The following is a 22032-nucleotide window of genomic DNA, read 5'->3' on the forward strand; positions in this document are numbered from 1 at the left end:
AATGTAGATTGAGTGCCAGAAAAAGACAAAGTAACATAAAAGTTGGACTAAGCATGAGTAAAAGTATCAAGCAAAGATAGTGTAGTCTGAATAAGAGAATATAGTATTGACTGAGTTATCTAGTATATATCAAGGCCAAGGAACCATTGTTGGTTGAGTGACAACATTTTACAGTTTGTGAAGGAATTGAGATTCTTGGATGACATACTTGAATTCTTGGAATATGGAAAGCATGTTGAAGATAAGAATTGATGAGCTCAAACATTTAATGTAATAGAAACCATGTTTGAGTGTCTCTTATCATGGATTAAAAGAGAATTTTGGAGAAGTTCCTAGAAGATGAAGGAGGAAACAAAAAGATGGAAGGATTTTATGAATCTCCTAACCCTAAGATCAACGATGATGTTTAAGAGGGAAAAGATCAAGCTATCTATTTAAGGAGGCATAAGAGGCGGAGAGTGATTGCTTGAAGGATTTCCAAGAAAAGAAGTGGTGGAGATAATAATGGAGGAAATTAAATGAGTTGGTTTTAAAACCAAATTATGATATGTATTTGCAAAGTGGTTTGTATTTATTCAATTCAACCTGTTGTTAATTTCTAACCATTGTATCAATTAAAAAACCTTTAATCAAGGTTGACCTAACAATCATTTGTAAATCTTTTAATCAAGGTGATATTTGAATAGAATGGTCTTAAGTCCTCTAACAAGGTCACTCCTAACATGGTGATTAAATCTTTTAATAGGGTCACAACTAATAGTGTTTATTGTAACCTTTAATAGGGTTGGCTCCTAACATAGCTCACTTCAGAAAAGTAAAAATTTGGTGACATGTTGCTAGTGATTTTTCCTAAATTGGGGTTCCATGTTAAATCTTGGTTTCATACTTGTGTGGATGTTATTTGATATGTCTTACTATTAATGTTTTACATTCTGTAAGTTTATTACTATTTGGGTAGTGGACTACAAGTTAATGTTACTAATAAGTTGCTATAGAGACTAAGCTACTTAATGATTAGACCTAAGTTGGTTGAAGTGTTAAGAATTTGAATTGGTACATCTAGACTAAAGGATAATTAATTCACCTCCCCACCCCACCCCTTAGTTATTCTAAATCATTCTAACATAAATTTATTGTGTGAAATGGTTTATTGATTTGGCCTTCCTCTATCATGAAGTGTTTGAATCTCATTATTTACTTAAGCTTAGTTTTTAACATTTGGTGCCTTGGTTACCTATTTTTTTCTTCTTTTGGTAGCATTAGAGACATTGAAAGTGATAGGAGTATATTTCATCCTATTTTCTACCAAAAATGACATAAAAACCATACAATATGGTGAGCTATCCACTATTACTCTTACTACTTATATGGAGAAGATACATGATGTAGACCCTAAAGTCACTTAAGATTTTTTTTGAAGAATGGAGGGAGAGTATTTTGAAGGTACACAGTTTGGAACTTGAAATTGATGAGGAATTGATAGCCATAGTTTCTAATACTTTATTTTAGGGAGGAAATTCTATAGGGATATGCATTGGAATTCTTTAGAATAACTGGAGGGTGAATCAATTATCCAAGTTCCAGATGTACAATTAAAACTTTTCACAACTTAGTGAACCCATTAAACATTTATCATCATGCATGCATCCATAATATTATGCAATGACTTAAAACTTGTAGGTTACTATTAAATCAATTTGCACAAATGTAAACATGAGATTCAATCAACACATTTGACACAATGATTGATGTGGAAACCTAGTTTGGGAAAAACCACCAGTAACATGCTACTCTTTTTCACTCTTCTGAAGTGATGCCCTACGAAAGGCCAACCATGTTAAAGGTTACAATGCACACTATTAAATGTGACTCAGTTAAAGGATTTCAATCAACCTATTAGGAGTGAGCCTTGTTAGAGGACTTTAGACCATTCACTTGGAATGTCACCTAGTTAAAGGATTTACAAATGATTGTTAGGTCAACCTTAATCCAAAGGATTTACCCTAGACTGATACAATTATTAAGGAGTAATAGTAAGACTTGATTTAATAACAACTTACAACTCAAATTACAAATTCTAGATCTTTGTTTTAGTCTTCCATTCAGCTTGGCTTTCACACTCTTCAACTCTGATAACTTTTTCACCCTTCAAGCATCCATACCCTTAAGCCTTCTTTCTTAACATGCCAATGTAGATTCTTCACTTAGGTCATTGAATGAAGCAATAACTTAGACTCTTTTTCTTCCTTAGGTTCTTGCACATGACAACCTTTGCTTCTGACTAGCCATCCCTATAAATAGAGAATTAAGATATTTTGTCATTCATTCTCCATCGTCCAATTTAGGGTTAGGACAGATTACGTAGGATTTAATGAATCTACCCCTTATTTCATTACATCCCTTTCTAGAAACTTCTCCTTCAATCTTCTTTGAATTCACCTCAAAATGATTTACCATGAATTCTATGCCACCAGCTCATCAATCTTATCTTCCACATGGTTCACACAATCCAAGAAAATAAACTTGTTAGCTCAGATCTATTGAATTCATGATCTTTCAAATAACGTTGACACTCGACATTAACTTGCTTTTGATGCTCAGCACATACTATGTTGGTTGGCATCCTCTGTAAAATCACTTGGCATGAACTAAAGTTTACTGGTGCTTGGCATCAACTAAACTTTACTTAGCATACATTAAAATGAACTTTTACTTGGCTCCAATTGATGTTTTGCTTGGCTTGCATTGACTTTTCTTGACACCTATTTTCCTCTCAGTCAAGCTTTATAGATAAACTTTGTTATACTTATTCTTCTAAACTTGCTTAGTGTAACCAACCTTTGCAACCTTAAGTAGATTATCAATGCATTATGTTACCACTATCTTAGCTAATTCTTGTCCTTTTTTTTATATCATAACTCAACCTTTCCTCTAGGTGCTATTGTTACATCTTTTGATCAAATCCTCTTCATTAATCAAATAAGGATAGTACTTGAATCGTGTAAGTAGTTGTCTTACCAGCAAGTAGTAGGTTTGACATTATCGACAAAACAACGATTGAAACACATTTTTCATACTTGTATCAATCTATTTTCAACAATCCCCCTCTTTGGCATTGATGGCAAACCAAATTGACCAACCAAACTGACTTGGTTAAGATAGTTAGACCAACAAAATAAAAAATAAATAAAAATCCTTGTATTGAAATCTCTCCCTCTATCACTATTATGTCATCCTTATGACTCTATCTGAATTACTTCTTATATCTCCCTTGCATTCTCTTCCTCTTACTAGGTTTTAGAATTTATCCCTCTTTATTCCTTTTCCTATATATATCTCCCTTTTAGTTATATATCTCTCATTCTTTATATATCTCCCTCTTTGACAACAATGCCAAAGACTTGTCATCTTAATATGTAGATATGAACTTCTTTAATTTATCCCACTATCACCTTGCTTATGACTGATTTGTAGTTCTAGCTCATTGATTACTTTAGGTAGCTCCTAAAGTAAGATCCACTGCATCAATTTGTAACATATGTCAATCAGTTTATTTGATATAGGGCACTCTCTTTATTACTTAGATAGCCTTTGATAAGGGTATCGCCCCTAGTTTACCTCTTAGATACGCATCCTTAGGTAATGCCTTTGTGAAGATATCAACAATTTGTTCGTTTGTGTTAACATATTCCATCTTCACCTCTTTATCTTGAACTAATTCTCTCAAGTAATGATACTTGATTTCAATGTGCTTAGTCTTTGTGTGCATCACAAGATTCTTTGATATATTTATAGCACTTGTATTATCACAATAAAGTATCATTGGTTCAGTAATCTCTTCCATCATACCTTTGAGTAGTTGTTTGATCCATACAATGTTTGTACAATTTATAGTAGCAGCAAGATATTCAGCTTCAGTAGTAGATTGTGAGGTGCAATTTTGTTTCTCGCTAGTCTACATAACTAGCCTCTTACCAAAGAAAAATGCTCCTCCACTAGTGCTCTTTCTATCATCAATGCTTCCATTCCAATTAGCATTAGTATAGGCTCTTAATTCAAATTTTTCATTTTTTTATAGTATAGACCATATTCCTCTATTCCTTTCAGATATCTCATTATTCTCTTTACAGCCATCAAATGATTCTCCCTAGGATTAGTAGAGAATGTTACAACTATCCCTATAGCTAAAGCAATACTAGGTCTGTTGTGTACTATATATTACAATTTTTCAATCATAGACCTGTATAATGTTTGATTCACCTCAGCTGAATCATCATTCTTTGACAACTTATGTCCTATCACCATAGGTGTACTTACTAGTTTGGAATACTCCAATCCAAAAAAATTTAGTATTTCCTTGACACACTTTGACTGAGTGATGTATATACCATATTTCATCTAGTGTACTTGTAAACCCACAAAGAACTTGATCTCTCCAAGCATAGACATCTCAAATTCTTGCTTCATTTCATTTGCAAAATCCTTACATAAAGTATCTTGACCTCTAAATATGATATCATCAACAAAAATGCCAAATTTTCAAGTACAGATTATTGTTATCATCATTCCTTTCAAATCCAATCTTCACAAGATATTTATGAAGTCTCTCATACCATGCTCTTGGTCTTTGCTTCAAACCATATAAAGCGATGTGTAATCTGCATACCATGTTTTGGTTGTTCTATATAAACTTCTTCCTCTAGTATACCATTTAGAAATGCAAATTTCATATCCATTTGATAAACTTTGAGACCTTTGTATGCAGAATAAGAAAGTAGGGTTCTTACACCTTCCAATCTAGCAATAGGAGAAAATGTGTCTCCATATTCAATCCCTTCCTCTTGTGCATGTCCTTTATAGACTAATGTTACCTTGGCCTTTGTGACTTCACCATTTTCATCTAACTTATTTATGTATACCCACTTGGTGCCAATCACATTTTTGTCTTCTAGTCTAGGAACTAGAGTCCATGTTTCATTTTTTTCAATTTGTTCAATCTCTTCTTCCATCGCTTTACACTAGTCTAAATCTTCTAAGGTATCTTCCACTATTTTGGGTTCCTTCAGGCTCAGCAAAAATGTATCACTTTTCAACTTGTTTGTTGTCATTGGTCTTGTATGCATGAATATGTGGCCTCTGCTAACACACACACTTCAACATAGTCATTGTATGCGGATTCATCCCAAAATGAACATTGGATTGTTCATTCAAAAATCAACCTGCAAAGCGACCTGTTGCCTTCTATCTAAAGGGATTTTGCATGTTAATATCCTCAGAATCAAGGTGCAAGCAACCAGACCCTATAAGAACGAAGGATTTGAATGCAATTTAAATTATATGAATATGCAAGTAATCTAGATGAAGTACAAGCAATTAATCTAAAAAATAAAAGACATTAAACTAAAAATGGATGTATTATTAAGCTAGATGAATTTAAACTAAGAATGCAAGATGTATGTACAAAAATATGAGCAAATGTGAGTATGAATTCCAGCAGCGATTCGATGCAAACTCTCCAAATTCATCCTCCAAAATGAAGAGATGAGGGTCTCTTAAATAGACTTTCCTAAAATCCATCAACGATTGAGATCAATTCGGATCAACGGTCAGGATTGAAGATGAGGTTCAGTCATAAAGGGAGATTCTCAAATTAAAGGGAGTTAACAGATTTAATTTCAGTAGAAAAAGGAGTTAATTGATTTAACTCATTTTTTATCAATAGTGAACTGAAAATTTCCCTTTTTGAACTGAAGAGAGATTTTGTTGAGATATTTAATTTAATAAAATGATATATGCTCTCATAATTACTTTTTCTATTTAATTAAATAATCTTTAATTAATTAGAGACACTTTTCTTATTTAATTAAATAACTTCATTTAATTAATTAGGAATGACTTCCTATTTAATAAATAACTTTGTTTAATTAATTAAAAGTAAGTACTCCATCTAATTAAATAATTTTGTTTAATTAATTAGAAATAACTTTCCCATTTAATTAAATATTTACATTTAATTAATCAAGATAGGCATATTTATTAAATTAAATAAATTTAATTCCATAGTACATTAGCCTTAGGATATAATTTAATTTAATTAAAGTATAAATACTTAATAATTAAATTATAATTAAATCAAGTAGGTTTAATGTGACTAATATGAGTATGTACTATAGGAATTAAATAAGAAATATGATGAATGCAGATTAGGGATTTTTGCATCTGACAATTAAGTCAAGTAGTGAATAGCAAAATGAGAATTGCCTATTAGAATAGGACATAGAAATTATCAGAAATAGACCAGAATTGGTATAATGGCAATGAGCCAATTTTAGGGTATTACATTTTTCCCCTCTTTGAATGAATGTGTGAGCAGCATGTTCAATTCAAAGAAAATCAGAAAGCATGATGTGAAGATGAGATTGGTTATGAAGTTGATGACACAGAGACCAATTGATAAGCTTTTAAGGACTATCTCTAGAACAAAGCTTAATCCCAAGGGATCCAAGCAGAGCACTTAGATACCTAAGATTGATAGCATTTAAAATATTATCTCCAGAATGGAGCGTAATCTTTAAGGATCTAGACAGAACATCTAGATATTTGAAATTGATAGCATTTAGAAGATTATCTCTAGAACGGAGCTTAACCTTCAAGGATCTAGATAGAACACCTAGATACCTGAGAATAATAGCATTTAGAAGACTATCTCTAGAACGCAGCTTAACCTTCAAGGATCTAGATAGAACACCTAGATACCTAAGATTGATAAAAGATAACAAGGTCCCATCATGAGTCATAGAATCATCCCCAGAATGAGGCTTGATCCTCAAGAGTCAGAGTTTAAACTATCCCAATACCTATCTATCGAACTCTAAGAGGAGTTGTTATAAGGTTGATCAATTGATGAAAAGATAAGATAGATGGCAGAGATGCCAGATAGAAGGGAACAAAATGCCCCAAGTGATTAGGACATAAGATGGGAACTAGATGCCTCGAGCAATAAGTATTTAATGATGTAATCATCCTGCCCCCTTCGAGAGTGAAATCGAAAGATGACATAGCAGAAATATGATTTGAAGCAGTATATTATGAGATATAGAAAAAATTTGAGATTCAGCAGAAGCTAGAAGAGATCAGAACGATCTAAAGAAGATTCAGGGTTGATTTGAAATGATTGCAAAGTTGTAAAGACCAAGTTTGACCAAAAGTTGACCAGATTTAACCACAATTGACTTGAGTTGACTATTTTCAAAAAGAATTTTGAAAATATGGAGAATGTAAAGTTGAAAGGATTCCAAGAATCACAAAGTATCAGAAAGATTTGGGCTGCACAAGCGTTCGATCGCGTCGGTCCCCAAAATTTTAAAACGCATTTTTGAGGCTCTTAGGTGTGTCAATTTTCGAATTTGATCTCAAAAATGGATCCAGAATGGTCCAATTAGCAAGGGGTGTAATTTTTACGCAAATCCGAGCATTTTGAAAAAATTGGTCAACTCCTATATAAGGCCTCGAAGGGTCATTTTCAATTCATTTGTGCTTTTGTCTTGTAGTGATTTTGAGCTCTGATAGAGACATGGCAATGAATGTGAGATATCATCGTTTTGAGCGCTCTAGACGACACAGCCGGCCAGTAGACTACGGACCACTGGTGAGTCGTCGATTTTCCATCTTTGTACTTTTGTTTTCATGCATTTCGAGGTCATTTATTGCACATTTTAGGATGTTTTTTAGAGGTCAAATCTTTCTTCGCGCGAGACAGATCTCTTCTTGCGCGAAGATCTTCTTTCTTCGCACGAATAAACAGGATATGATGTTTCTTTGCACGCAGTCAGAGGATCTTCGTGTGGGACAATTTTGGTTTCGTGCAAAGATGGAGTTTCTTCGCATGAGACAATTCATGTTTCACGCGAGAATATCTTTTCTCGTGTGAGTAGCTCTAACTTCGCGCGAGAAGATCTTTTTTCGTGCGAAGGCTAGATTCTTCACATGAAGAAAGAATTATTTCGTGTGAAATTGAATGTCCTCACGCGAAATTTAATGTCTTTGGTGAGATTTCACGAATCTCGCGCGAAATTCTGTGATAGTTTTGTGATTTCACACTTAGAAATTGCACTTTATTTTGTTTTGAAGCTTTGATTTGACTTGATACTGATCGTTTTTTTGTCATTTTTTGTTGTGCGTGCAGGAGGTCTTCGAAGACATTTCATTTAGATCTCATTATCCGCCATATGGAGAGTTATTGCGGAGTTTGGATGATGCAGATCGAGCACACATTGCTCGATTGGGTTTGTCTTCTCTTTGTCAGATTCCAGCCATGATGGTGAATCACAGCTTACTCACAGCTTTGGTGGAGCATTTCCATTCGGAGATGAACACCTTTCACTTGCTGATGGGTGAGATGACCATCACACCAGAGGACATTTGGAGGATCTTGCGGGTTCCTTTCCATGGCGCTCAGGTGGTTTATGATATAGTGCCTCAATTAGGGACAGAGGCACTATCCATTGTATTTGCGAGAGAGCTACCGAGAGGCTGGGCCATCAGCTAAGATGAGTCGATGCATACTTATGGACCTACACACAAGTTGGCATCCGTGCTGGGTATATTCTTGAGTTGTTTCTTATGTCCTGATAGGGGACAGCACGGGTTGGAGTGTGGATGGGGTGTCATGCTGCGCAGGATGCTGGAGGCACCAAAGATCTTTGGGTGGGTTAGTGCATGTTGGCCCACCTTTTCCATGAGATGCACAAGGTCGTCTTCCATGAGAAGAAGACCATGGCAGCGAGTGTTTATGTATTATAGATCTGGGCTTGGGAGCATCTCCTTGTATGTAGGCTGATTTTTTAGGATGCCCAGGAGCCTATGGAGCCCTACATATGTTGATATCGAGGGCATATTACCCAGACCCACCTGGGTAAGATTGAGCACTGGCAGACTCATCTTGATGGCCTAGTGTCCATTGTCTGGTGACCATGGAGAGAGACAAAGGACTGGGATGATGCACCCAGAGAGCTGGCATGGATGTTTAGTTCTTGACCTCTGGTGGGCAGGATGACATCAGTGATTAAGAGATTTGTTATCTCACGAGTGTGGTGGCAGTATGGTCGACCACAGGATATTTCACCTAAGTACTGTGCCTAAGCCAAGGTGTAGAAGGATATTGAGCGGGGATGGCCTCCACGGATGGATCCAAGGCAATCCATGATAGATATTCGCAGTTTAGCTGATGTTCAGTGGGACTACCTACCAAGAGGTAGTAGATGCAGGGATGACGCCTACATATCAGGCATTTTTTATCAGCCATCTATTCCTACGCTTTACAGATCCACTAGGGATGGCAAGGTAGGTATAGGGATAGGGACAGGTGCCCCAGTAGTAGCAGGCACAGCCACAGATGCCACCACAAGTGTAGCACCAGGTACAGTAGATGCCTATTCCCCCATGTCAGATGGGATCAGACCCAGGTGCTGGGGGTAGTGGGGCAGGACACAGTTGATGGAGGAGGCAGAGGACAGAGGAGTAGGCCCCTCAGCAGGAGGTCCCACAGCAGCAGGTGCCTCAGCCATAGGTAACTCCACCGCAGCAGGCACCTGAGATGGTAGATGAGGACATGCCAGATCAGCCGGCAGGTGGGGTGCAGGACATGGTGTGGAGGTATCACAAGCGGGTTCGTTAGGCCTCCCGACAGTTGGGAGAGTTACAGATTCTAGTGGTAGTCCGGGATGCATAGCTGGTAGAGTGATAGTGAGAGACAGATTTTCAGAGGGAGCGCGCAGAGACTATAGAGCGAAGGCTAGAGCTAGCGTAGGATGAGATCTACTTCCAGTCTACTCGAGCTACATATTATTATGCTACATTCACCAGTGTCGTGCCAGATGAGACGTTGCAGGTTCAGCGGTTCTCTCAGTACGCACAAGAGTTCGGAGGTGCACAACCTCCTATCAGGCCAGATATGCCACCACTGCCTTCGCCACCTGCTACCCCTGCTCCTCCTGGAGGTGAGGGTTTGGGACAGAGTTAGATGCTCTATGTCTGATTTTTGATTTTGATCCCTGGCTATGTATCGATTGGTGTGCCAGCACCACATGTATCATTTTTGATTGATTGTGCTCGAGTAGTGCCCCTTTTTGTACTGACCCATTCTTTGATGTATATATAAGATTTTGAGCCGAGTATTCTTGTGTACATGTCATTGTCTATTTTGTTTTTCTTTGATGTACATGAGATGTATGTTGTACTTAGATAAAACGCATATGTATGAACTGACATCTTACGTAGTGTTGCGTGTTTTTGTTTGACAGTCACAGGTATTTCATTAAGGAGCAAGAATCGACAAACCAAATGCTTGTGCAGCTGTGGAGGAATCTGATGCATGTGGAGTATGAACAGAATTACCATCGAATTGCATGCTAATGCAAATGAAGTATGTAATGCAAGACTATGTTAAATGCAACCCTAGGTCTGGTTACCAAGCCTCGACGATTTATCATCACTAGATATAAAATAAAGCTCGTATGTTATACAATTCCCACTGACATTGCAATCATGAAAATATGAATATAACATACGTTATTGGGATGTCGGGATTAAACGTAAGCATTCGAGGCACAAGAAGCCAGAGTGACAGAACATTTGTCCCTTTTAATGTAGCAAGTTAACATAAGCATCAGAGCATAAACGCTAGGATGACCTGAATGTTGCTTGCATAACAAACACACCAAACACATTGGAGATCCCTCTTATGCTAAGTACTTAGTATTCATTCTGTCTGCAATGACCCTTGCATTTGTAACCTGAGATAGAAGTGTGCTAGATATACTTGCAGTGACCCATACGTTCACTTAATAGGACGAGTATCAGTATGTACTATAGCATGAAGAGTTCACTCCAACAAACAAGGAGAAGAACCAATGTCATTGACGTATCTATATAAAAGGAGTCGAGGTACACACGACATCCAATACAAGATGGAGGCTCTTATAGTGGACACCCCTCTTATAGGAATAGATCAACTTATTGGAACTAAACCGCAAACAGAAAGCAAAGAAAAAGATCATGCCCCTAGTCATTACTCCTCTAGACAAAGATGACATCATCGAGTTGCTCGAGGAGATATGATAAAGCAAAACAAATCAAACAAAGAAAATGCTCAGCATATCCAAACAAGTATATCATTTTTTTTTGAGTTCAATGTTTTCGAGATGGATGTCAAGTGCTAATGTCTAGAACATGTAAGAAATAAATCTCTTCAGTAGGGTGACAATAGTAAGAAAACACAGTCAGAATGACTGGTGACTGAGGTCAAAGAGGAATCTTCATGATGAAGAACCTAAGAAGGACTAAGCGATAGTAGACAGACACAGCCAGGACGACTGGTGACTGATGTAAAAGAGATCTTCTAGAAAGGAATCTTGAGACATGACCCGAGCAACGGTAGGCAAATACACCTGAAACAACTAGTGACCATTGCGAAAGAGATTCTATGAGGAGAATTTTGAAAAGAGTGACACTAGTGACAGTAGGCAGACATAGTCAGAATGACTAGTAACTGTCATGATGGAGATTCTATGAGAAGAATCTCAAAAAGAGTGACACTGGTGACAGTAGGCAGATAGAGTCAGAACGACTGGTGACTATCGTGTAGGAGATTTTATGAGGAGAATCTCAAAAAGAGTGACACTGGCAATAGTGGACAGACGCAGTCAAAATGACTGGTGACTATCGCGTAGGAGATTCTATGAGGAGAATCTCGAAAAGAGTGACACTGGTGACAGTAGGTAGACGCAGTCAGAATGACTGGTGACTGTCGCGATGGAGATTCTATGAGAAGAATCTCAAAAAGAGTGACACTGGCGATAATAGGCAGACATAGTCAGAACAATTGGTGACTGTCGCGATGGAGATTCTATGAGAAGAATCTCAAAAATAGTGACACTAAGGGGGAATGCCCTCAAGCTATGACAAGACTCAATCCATGGATACATGAGCAGGAAGCATGAAAGTGACTGTACAGAATAGCCAAAAGATGCGCTGCAAGATGGAGCATTGGGAACAAGAGGCGCCTATTTACCAGGTTTTCACCTTCTTGGCAAAGTTTTTTTTTTTTTTTTCAGGACTTTTTTTGATTTTTTGATTTTTTTAAGGACATTTAGGTATGTACAAAGAGCTTGCTGAGATTGAATCAACTATAAAACCACTTCAGGTGGAGAGTGTTCATAGGCTCTTTAAGCACTTCTCCTTCAGTTGTGGAAAGTTGATAGGCGCCAGATCTATATACTGCAGTAATGATGTAAGGACCTAGCTAGTTTGGTTCAAACTTTCCCTTTTGCATTCGTTGTTGTTGATTCTTAGGGTTCTCTCTCAAGACGAGATCACCCAGCTGGAAGTCACATGGCCTAATTCTCCTGTTGTAGCTTCATGCCATTCTTTGTTGATATGCTCGTAGATGATCACAGGCCACTTGTCATCGTTCATCTAGTAACACAAGCTCTTGAAGCCGAGCTATCCTGTAGTCATCATCAGTGATAAGGCCTTTCATGGAGATTCTCAAGGTAGGAATCTCAACCTCTATTGGAAGCACAACATCCACCCCATACACCAACGCAAAAGGAGTCGTGCCCGTTGGAGTTGTAATGCTTGTCCTATATGCCCATAGGGTTGGATTGATCTGGAGATGCCAATCTCTCCTTGACTTATTGACTATGCGATGAAGAATTTTGAGGATCACCTTATTGGATGCCTCAGCTTGGCCATTACCCTAGGGGTAATAAATGGAAGACCAATGTTGTGTGATCTTGAATTTCTTGCACAGTTCCTTAAGGTCTTTATTTTTGAACTGTCCTCCATTGTCAGTAATGATTGAGGACGGTATACCATATCTATAGATGATGTAGTTTGTGATAAAAAGCACTACAATTTTTCCATCAGCAATTGTGAGAGGGACTGCCTCTACCCATTTCATGAAATAATCTGTAGCGGTGATAATGAACTTATGTCCATTGGAAGAGGTTGGGTGAATCTGCCCCACCAAGTCAAAGGCCCATTGTTGAAATGGCCATGTTGTAGTAGAGGGAATTAGCTCTCTAGTTGAAGCGTGAATGAGATTCCCGTGTAGTTGACACTGCTTGCAAGACCTAGCATATTTAATAGCTTCTTGCTCCATTTTAGGCTAGTAGTAACCAACACGAAGGAGTTTGCGAACTAGTGTCAGGCCATTGGAATGAGATCCGCAAATGCCTTTGTGAACGTCAATTAGTGCACGTTTGGACTCGTCAGTTTCTAAACACCTAAGGAGTGTTTCGTTGAGACCTCGCCTATATAGATCATCAGCGATAATGACATAATGTGAAGTGTTACGGATTAGGTAACATTTCTCATTTCGGGTCAAACCTTTCGGAATGGTTTGATTACAAAGGTAGGAATAGATGTGATGGTAGCAGGATGAGTCTTGTCCTATAATAGAACAGATCATCTTGGAATCAGGTGTGTTATAGGTTGGGTAGTGTAACGCTTCCACCAAGAACTCATGTCGGAGATCATTTTCTAGCATTTGTAGCAGGGAGGCCAGAGTGGCCATAGCATCAACCGCTTTATTATCAGTGCATGGAACTTGTTGGAAGGTGATGTGTGCAAAATACTTTTTCAAGTCATCAACCATGCATATATAAGGAATTAGTTTCTCATCCTTTGTTTGATACACATCATTTACTTGGTTGATAACAAGCTGAGAGTCACCAAAGATGTCCAACTAATCTACTCTCCATTCAGCTGCAATTTTCATACCATTGATCAAAGCTTCATATTCAGCAATGTTATTTGTACAAGGAAATAGAATTTTGTACGCTTTGGAAAATGAGTATCTCTATGGTGTGATGAAAATTAATCCAGCACCTGATCCTTGTTGTGTGAAGGACCCATCAAAGAACATAACCCATGTATGGTGAGTGAGTGTTAGAATTGACTCATCTGGAAAATCAATGTTTATTGGTAGAAGACTCTGTATGGGTGCCTCAGCCAGCTGGTCTGCAATTGTCTATCCCTTTATAGCTTTGTGTTCAACATATTGGATGTCAAACTCACTTAGTATCATCTTCTTGTGAGAGCTGCCTTACTGAGAAAGTACTTTAATGGATCTATTTTAGCCACAAGCCGTGTAGTGTGGGAAAGCATGTAGTGTCTCAACTTTTGGGAAGCAAAGACAACTGCCAAGCAAGCCTTCTCAATAATGTTGTAGTTTTTCTCATAAGAGACCAATGTTCGACTCAAGTAATAAATAGCTCTTTCTTTGTTGTCATTGTCTTCCTGAGCCAATAGGATTCCCAAAGATGTTTCAGTGGCTGAAATGTATAAAAGCAAAGGCTTCCCATACATAGGAGGCATCAAGATTGGTGGATTGACAAGATATTGTTTAATCTATGTTAAGCTTTGCTCACAATCTTAGCTCCAATTGAATTTCACACCCTTATGTAAGGTCTTTGTGAAGGGTTGTGATTTATCCATCAATTGTGAAATGAACCTACGAATAGATTGAAGCCTTCCCTATAGTCCTCTCATCTGACTGATGTTCTAAGGTGGTGGCATGTCCATTATTTCTTGTACTTTTTTTGAATCTACTTCAATTCCCTTTGCAGAAACAATATATCCTAACAATTTTCCTGATGTAACACCAAATGCGCATTTCTTAGGATTGAGCCGAAGACTGAATTTTTCTATACGATCTAGGATGGGACCCAAATCATGCAAATGAGTATTGCGTTTAGTGCTTTTGACCAAGGTATCATCAACATAGTCCTCCATGGTTCTATGCATCATGTCATGGAAAATTGTAGTAACAGCCCATTGATATGTAGCTCTAGCATTCTTTAAACCAAATGGCATCACATTCCAACAAAAGGTTCCCCATGCACATGTGAAAGCTATTTTATCTTGATCTTCTGGCACAATTTTTATCTGATGGTATCCAAAAGAACCATCCATAAGTGATTACATCTCATAGCCAGCCATCATGTCCATGATCATATCAATATTAGGGAGCAAAAAGTCATCTTTAGGACATGCCAAGTTAAGATTACGAAAGTCTGTACAAACTCTTATAGACTTATCATGCTTGGACATAGGGACAATATTGGATATCCATTCAGCATAATCAATTGCGCGAATGAAACTAGCCTTCAAAAGTTTCTCCAATTTAGCTTTGACTAGCAATGCAACATGAGGATGCATTTTTTGAAGCTTCTGTTTAACTGGTTTGATGCCTGGTGTTATGGACAAGTGATGCATGATAAGATCAAGATCTAATCTTGGCATGTCAGAATATGTCCAGGCAAAATTTATTCTCTTCTCCTTGACAAAGGCAATTAATTGTTCCTTTTCTTTAGTTGACAATGACTGAGACAGATGTATCACATGAGGATGTTCTTCTGTGCCCAGGTTAATTGGTTATGTCAGCTCTATTAACATTAATGACCTCTCCTGAAAGTGACTAGGAAGGACATCAAATATCTCATCTACGAGCGCCTCAGAGAGGTTTTCACCCTTGGATACGTCTTTTATTTTTACTTTTTTGGGATCTGACACTGCCACAATGTGGTTTTCACCATCGGACCTCTTGCATTTTTTCTTTTTAATTATGTGACTGAGATATTTGATGTTGGCCTTAGTCATGTTGACGCTCTGCTCATTGGTGGAAGATGTTACAGGTTTGATAGTGTTTAGGTAACAGGAAAGAGCATAGTCATTCTGGAATGTGGGGACTTCATTAGATGCATTGGGGTTCCAGTCTATAAGCTCAGGATGTGTGAGTGAGAGAGTAGTGGCTGGATCAATTGCCTTCATAACATAGTCATTAAATGCGTGGACCAAAAATTTGAGACCTACGGCAACCTCACCCACAGGTGTATTCAAATGCCTCAAAGTATGAACATTAGTAATTGATGACTCTAGGACAATAGTTGGATCAGACCTTCGTGACCTATCCCTAGACATTTCACTCACTTCGATTTGATTTTCATAGACATGCACTTGATCAATGTCTTTATCAGTAGTCGCTTCTGAAAGATTGTCAAATTCATATTCATGAGAATCGGTGCTACATGGTGAGAGATTATAGAACTCCCCAACAGTGATAAGGACATACTATCCTTCAGCCTCTAGATTCTTACACAAATACTCAATATGGCATGACTGACTAGATTCTCCCTTTTCTGAATGATATTTGAGTTTCTCAGCATTGTCCTCAGAAGAATCACTAGTATCATCCACAGTGCTAACACGTGGCACAAAGTCATCTGGCTGAGCAAAGAATTTAGCAAGATCATAAGGAATAGGGTGAGGGTAAGAATCCTCATCATCAGATTCTTCCTCTCGAGTACCTAACTCAGATTGTGACTCATTTTTAGATGAACTCTTAGTTATGGGTATGAATTTATTAGATCCCAAATGGAAAGGGACCTTCTTAAACCCTAGGCCAGTTGTGTCACTATTTCTTTGAGCTATTGCTTTGATAGGATCTATTAAACCATTGTTATTGCACCCAATAGGGCCGGTTCCCTTGTAACCAAAATGCTTCATAAGCTTAAGACTAGGCCCATACTTCTTAGGAGTGATTTCTCGAGCTTTTCTGTTAGGTCTATTGGAGCCTCTTCTTTGTAAAGCCATGCAAAAATGGCTCTGTTTTCACTTTCATCTTCTAAGGGAACTATAGCTTTGACAAAAGATCCATTAAACTTGGTCTGAGGTGTCAACACGAATGGCTTCTTTGCTTCAGAGGGTCTCCCAAAATGTCGAGGGGACTCTGGAATAGATGTTAATGACAGCACTGGTTCCATGTGGTACTCTCCCATACCAGTTTCTTTCAATTTAAATGACTACTCAATTTGTTTCAGCTTATTGTTGTGACAATCAGTAGACTCACGGTTAGCAGGGACAAAAGAATCAGCAGCTTTGAGCATATTGCAAGTGTAGCTAGTAGTGGCAGGAATAGTAACTTTGGAGCCATGAAATGGGAATTTAATGCATTGGTGGTATGTGGATGGCACAGCGTGCATCTCATGTATCCATGGCCATCCCAATAGAATGTTGTAGGCTAAGGGAATTTCAAGAACCTGACAAGTGACATCCCTTTCGACAAGACCGACGTGAATTGGTAAAGTCACAAGACCTAGTGACTTTCATTCTACTTCATCGTACGCTTTAATAGTGATCTTTCGTCGAGGATCAACAAAGTCTTCAGAATAATCCAATTGTCTAAGCAGAGCAGCAAAAACAATATTTAGGCCAGCACCATTGTCAATGAGTACCCGACGAACACGTGTCTGGTGGATCATAACCTCAATGTGTAGAGGCTGATTGTGTGGGTGATTCAGTGAGTTTTCATCCTCCTCAGAGAAGGTCATAAGATGGGGTGAGGTCAGGTGACCTACCATGGATTGAAATCGCTCAAGATCAAGATCTTGAGGAATGTTTGCCTTAGTGATGTCTTTGTCAAGAATTTTCCTGTGAGCAAGTGAGATCTTAAGCAACTCAAACATGGAAATGTGAGCATTAGTTCATTTCAATTGATCTAGAACACTATAACTGGTTGCAGTCAAGTTTGTTGTGTGTTTTGCACCTTTACCGAATGGACCAACAAGGGTTTTTTCCTTATGTTGTTCAAGATCTGAAATAGGAGGTGTAGGGCCTTTGAGCACCAACTTCACATGAGAGCGAGTAACAGTGTTAGCACAATGTTGTGAAGATGCATTGTCCATGTTATTGGAAGTAGGGCCCCTTAAGACAAATGGTGTCTTGGGTTTTTTGTTATCTTGCTTCTCCTTTATGGTAATAATGTCACAGTATTCAGAATCTACAGGTTCAACCATGTGAATGACATTGTTATCATTGGAATACGTATAGTTGACCTTATTGTAGGGTTTTGGTTTTGAAGTCTCTCCTTTTTCATAAGCTAGGAAAGGCTCTTTGAACGCCTTGTGGTCCGAGTTTTTGTTATGTCCATCTACCACAAGTTCACCAGCATCAATCATGTCCTAGACTTTATGACGCAAGTTTATATAGTTGCTGGTTTTGTGTCCCTTGTTTTGGTGATATTCACAAAATGAGGTCTCATTCCACCATGGTGGACATGGTTGTGGATCATAGGCACGAGGGTTATCCATTAGTGAGATAAGCTTGTGTTGTAGCAATGTTTTGTAAACCACATCCAAAGGTTCTCCTAAAGGCGTATACTCTCACTTGGGTTGTGTTGCCCATGAGTTTCTCGATTTGTTCCTAGATGCCTTATTGTCAGGAGGAGGCTTCTTAGCATTTTTGGCCACTTTGAGGCAATCAGTGAGATTAAATTCTGCTTTGGCGGGTTTGGGTGTGACATTATCAACAACCCCATTATGTACAATTTCTCAGTTCTTGTTGACATGTTTGGTTTTATCCCTATTAGAAGTGGAACCTTGTTTTGTGTCTCTCTGAAGAGTGAGCTCACCTTTCTTGACCATAAATTCTTTGATACAGATAGCTTGTGTAATCATGTCTTCAAAGGTACGTGGACCTTGTAGTTGGACTCTATACCTGAAATCAGGTAAGAGGTTATCAATGAAAATGTCGAGCTTCTCCGTTTCAGGGATTTTACGGGAATACTTAGTGTAAAGTTGTCTCCACCGTTGGAGGAAAGTGAGAAAAGGCTCACCAAGCTTCTTTTTAAGGTTGCATAGATCTCGAATATTTACAGGATGTTGAATGTTATGAGAATATTGCTGAACAAATGAATTAGCAATTTCATCAAATGTCTTGATACCAAGAGGTAAATGTGAGAACCACTCCAAAGCCTGACCACCTAGGCTTCTAGGGAATAAATGCATGAGGTACGTTTGATTGTGTATAAACTCCATAGACAAAGTACCAAATTCCCACAAGTGATCTTGGGGATCAGCAGTACCAAAGTACTTATCATATCTGGGTAGTTCTACGCCTCTTGGGAAACCTAGCATGTTTATACTTTTGTCAAATGGAAATGAACAAAGAGCATCCAATGTGTATGTCTTTTTGGGTTTCTCTTTCTCATGCATCATCTGAGCCAATTGGTCTTGCATAATTTTCAGTTGTTTTTAGAGTTTAGCGGTCTTAATTTCTTCTTCACGTGTGATAATGGTCTCCACATTGAAATGTGTGGGTAGTTTAGCTCCCTCTTGGGCAAGTTTGAGAAAGTACTTTTCTTTCTCTTCGTTGAGTAGGATTCCCATGACCTTATGAAATTTTTTGTCTCTTCGACATTTTGCTATGTGTTCAAGAAGGATTTCCACCTCTTCTTGTTCTTCATCAGTGTCATCGTCTTTCTCTTTCTCCTTGTCATCCCTAGGTTGTTCTTGATATCGACTATGACTACCCTGTTCAGGTTCATGATTAGTCATTATAGGAACTTGTTCAGTTTCTGTATGTTGTGTTTCAAAAGGGTCCATGGAGAAAGGATCATACATTGTATTTGGGAATGCAAGACCTCTACCTGTTTCAGTATCCTCCTGGTAAAAAGGATTCCTAATTTGTTGCAAATTGGAAAATGTTCGTTGAACTTGAGATGACCTTGCAAGTGAGGAAGATCATGAAGATGCCTCACTAGCCAAACTGGATACAGATTGTGTAGCGAAAGGTAAGCTACCTCTTCCATGATTATGACCCCTAGTACGACCATGTCTAAGGTTATCAGGATAAAACACATTGCCACTTCTAGTTGTGATAGTCATAGGCAAGGACAAGAAGCTAGAACCTTGACAAGGACTATACTAAGACTGAGTCTCAAAAAGGACAAGATAATAGCAAGAATGTTGTTCACTAAGGCACAAATGGTCTAATTTAAAGGCTAGAATAGCTAGAGATTATGACCACTGTGACACAAAGTATGACAAGCATTAAGATGAGGACCAAAATTACTTATGAGACGAGACTAGTCAAGGTATAAGACACAAGTCTTCGGCTAAGCAAAGTGTCACTGTTTCAGGGCTGTTTGCAAACAAAGAGCAAAAAATGGATGCAGAAAAGGACAGCTTGCAGGCCGCAAATAGCTAGAACAAACCCAAATTGGTAATACTGATACAAAGTCTCGCTAAAAAAAACTTTACAGGTCGCATGAAGAAGTTTTACATGCTGCGTGAAGATGTTTCTGTCTTGTGCGAAGGTTAGTAATAGTTTTTAATTTTACATGAGAATGTTTACCAGATCGCGCGAAGATGCACAATAGAAATTTAATTTTGTGCGAGGAAAAAATGGCTTTGCGAGAGTGTCAGATGATTTCGCACGAGACCAAAATGTTTTCGTGCAAAAGGGCAAAAAAGTTTCACAACAGTAGCTGATTTGACAAAAAATTTGATCGTTCCAATAACCAGGCAGATAAACAGGCACGTAGAACAGCAAGCAAGTGATTTCAAGCACGTCTGAAAATAATGAGCAAGGGCAAAAGTAACCTTGTGCATAAACAATCAAGTGACTTAGTTTGTGCTAATCCCTAAGAGAGCTATTTGTGTACATTTTCAAAGAGTTTTGCAATCATGCATACATCCCTAAAAAACAAAAGTTGGCCTCTCTAAGGTATTTAGTAATGGTTTGACTCTGCAACTTTTATGACTCACAGGAGTGACCTCCAATCTCGGCGCACTGAGGTTTTGACACAGTCTAAGAACTTAATCTTCAAGAGCTGCTAGGGAGATCTGACAACCCATAATGAACCACACTAGTGGAGATTTCTTCCACAAGGTCATTTATATAGCAGTTGTCACTACCATGGCAAAAATGGCTATTACCGCTTGAGGTTTCGTCAACACAGTTTTCCCTGTAGAGGGATTGTTTGCTACGATTAACTCTCTCTAAAGGTGACAGACTCACAACAGTGTACCACAAGGGGACTTAGCTTCCAGATTCAAGGTTTTGACACCTTTTCACCTTTAGCCCAATAAAAGTAGACAGATTAATCAGACACGCTAAACTAAGATTATCTCTTAAAGATCTATGATATCATCTCACAGTGATCTATCAACCTCTCCAGAGAAAGGATGCCTTAATCAACAAGTTGAAGATTCATCTATCTACGAGATGCTCAAAGTATCCTCCCCACCTACAAGGAATCTGTCTTAGGGAGGAGTTTCACTAGGAACCCACTCCCTCAAGATCCACGAATAGTGTTCATGGGGGCTTAATTACTATGTGTGTACAGATGTTAATTTCTGAAAGCAAATCTATCCAAAAGCAATCAAAGAGCACAAGGTGGTACACTTAATGCTTTAACTAATGTGAGGCGAGTCCAAAGATGTGGAACATTTAACCCCTCACACAAGCTAACACGAGTCCACAACTCATAAACTAGTAAGTTCTAGATAGCACAAAAGGGTTGCCTAGTGGAGCCTTTAACGCTTCTATCCTGTAGACCCCTCCCCTTTAACATGGTGCTGATCTTGCAACCATAGGGTGGAACGAGGGGCTGATGGATTAGCGAGTCCAATAACCCAAAATAGCTATCTAAATCTATCACTAGTACCTAAGCCTACTAAATGAATACTAAAGGAGATCACACCCTAGTATCAAATTATGCACGTGTTGTAAAATGAAAATATGGAAGGAAACACACACAAGCTCGACACAAGAGATGTTTTTTTTAGATCCAAATGAAGTGTTATCAGCTGAGGAAGGTTACCTTATGATCCTCGCAACGCGCTTAGTAGATTTTACCTATTTTTAGTGACTTTATCGCGCTTTTCCAATTGTCTCACAAACTGCTGTTATGTTGTTCCAAAAAAATAAAAAAACACAGAAACACTAAAAATCGTGAACAGTTAGCAGAAAAACAAGAAAACACAAAAATCAATGCAAAAAATTACCTCTATCAGTAGAGTTTCGCACAAAATTCCTAACAATCTGTGTGAAGGAGTTTTATGCCCTGCGTGAAATTAAATTTGGCTCACGTAAAATTATATTCGGCTTGTGCTAAGAAACAAGTTTCGTGTGTCAAAGAACTTTCTCACGCGATGCAGAAATAATCTTCGCGTGAAGATTCTGGAT

Source organism: Cupressus sempervirens, chromosome 6 (genome assembly GCF_028749045.1).
Source record: "Cupressus sempervirens isolate cs-2001-9-10 chromosome 6, ASM2874904v1, whole genome shotgun sequence".
NCBI classification, from domain to species: Eukaryota; Viridiplantae; Streptophyta; class Pinopsida; order Cupressales; family Cupressaceae; genus Cupressus; species Cupressus sempervirens.